Raw genomic sequence first — 1,738 nt, 5'->3', positions numbered from 1 at the left:
CCCTCCCGGCCTCCCAGGGCCTGCAGTTGGGGATCCAGGGCTTGAGCCCCCGGGAGGCGGGGCCAGGAGCGTGGGCCTGGGGACCGTGGGGGGTGGCGTGAGGCCACACAGGGCTCCTGGGTAGAGGCCACTTGGGGCCCACGGGCGAGTCTTCCTTGGAGGCTCTGAGGCCCTCAGCCCTCTGGCCAAACGTTGCTTCCTCCCTTCACACAGGCCTCAGGGGCTGCGGGCGCTGGAACTGCCAGTCCTGCTGTCCAGGCTGGGGCGGGCAGTCCCTAGGGCTCCCAGAGGTGGGGACACCTGTGGAAAGTGGGCCACAGGCGTGGATGGCTGAGAACAGGGTGCGTGGCCAGTGTGGGGCTCCAGACGTGAAAATTTAGATTTCATTTTCTTGTTTTATTTTTATTAATTTTGCTGCCTCGGGTCTTTGCTGAAGCCCACAGACTTTCTGTTTGTGCTGTGGGATCAGTTGCTGCATGGCATATGAGTTCCCCGACCAGGGGTTGAGCCCATGTCCCCTTTGAAGCAAGGCTGATTCTTGACTGCAGGGCCACCAGGGAAGCCCTGATTCCATTTTTGATGTAACAGGAACCCATGATGGGGTTTGAGCGGGGGTTGCCAGACGAATGTAGGGTTGGAAATACCCTGCCGGCTGTGGGCTCGGGAGCAGCCTCACCCCAGCTCTGGAGACAACTTCGAGGTATCCTTTGGGGCCCACTTGGCAGGTGGTCACTCACTGAGATGGGAAGAGTGGGCGAGGGGGCGGTCTAGGAGGGCCGTCACTATGGGGATGCTCTGGTCAGTCAGGGACCTTGTGGCCTGTTCTGTGCTGGGCGCCCTTGGTCTCTGTCTCTCCATGGGTACTTGCTGGCATCTGCTGCACACGGTCTCTGCTCACACGGAACATCGGGAGTCCCTGTGCTCTTGGGGTTAGCTTTCTGGGATAAAGAGACAACCTGCTGGTGTGACGAGTGTGTGACCCGTAGAATGTGCAGGAAGGGCGGGAGCTGAGAGCTCAGCAGGGAAGGGAGCAGGCAGGGGCGGCAGGACAGGAGGCCGGGGCGGGGAGGGGGTACTGCAAGCAACCCCAGGACCTGCAGACGAAATTCTGATAAAACGTGAGGCCCTTTCTGGCTGTGGACCAGCTGAGGCCTCATCTGAGATCTTGAGACAGGGCTGCTTGCCTGCTGGAAGGAGAGGGCTGCAGAGGGCACGGGGCAGTGGGTGGGTGGTTGACCGGAGGAAGCCCTCGAGGACCCACAGGCATGGCGACTGCCCCCGTGAGGGCAGCTGGTCTGCCATGGCGCCAAGTTCAGCTTCCTGGTGGAGGTTACAGGCAGAGGGCAAGGTCTGCAACTCCCCTTGGATGGGCTGCCACGAGGAAGGGAATCAGTTCCCAGGGTTTGCACCTGAGCCCTGGGAGGATGGGGGGGCCTTGGCAGGAGGACACCAGCCTCTCCTGGAGCCATAATGGCCTCGGGTGGGAAGGGCTGATCTGGAGAGACAGTTGGTGTCTTTGTTTTTGTGGCTGCAGCAAATTACTGCAAACATTTGTTCCCTACACAGTGAGGCTACAAGTCTCAAACAGTCTCACTGGGTCTTGGCAAGCATGGTAAGGGCTGCCTGTCCTCCGGAGACTCCAGGGAGGTTCTGCATTGGTGCTTCCGCCTGCCAGAGCTGCAACCCAGCTCATGGCCCCTCCTGCATCCTCAGAGTCTGCAGACTTGTGTCCTGCGTC

The sequence above is a fragment of the Bison bison genome, unplaced genomic scaffold, assembly GCF_000754665.1.
Source record: "Bison bison bison isolate TAMUID 2011002044 unplaced genomic scaffold, Bison_UMD1.0 scf7180017863747, whole genome shotgun sequence".
NCBI classification, from domain to species: Eukaryota; Metazoa; Chordata; class Mammalia; order Artiodactyla; family Bovidae; genus Bison; species Bison bison.
Note: the sequence above shows the minus strand (reverse complement) of the source record.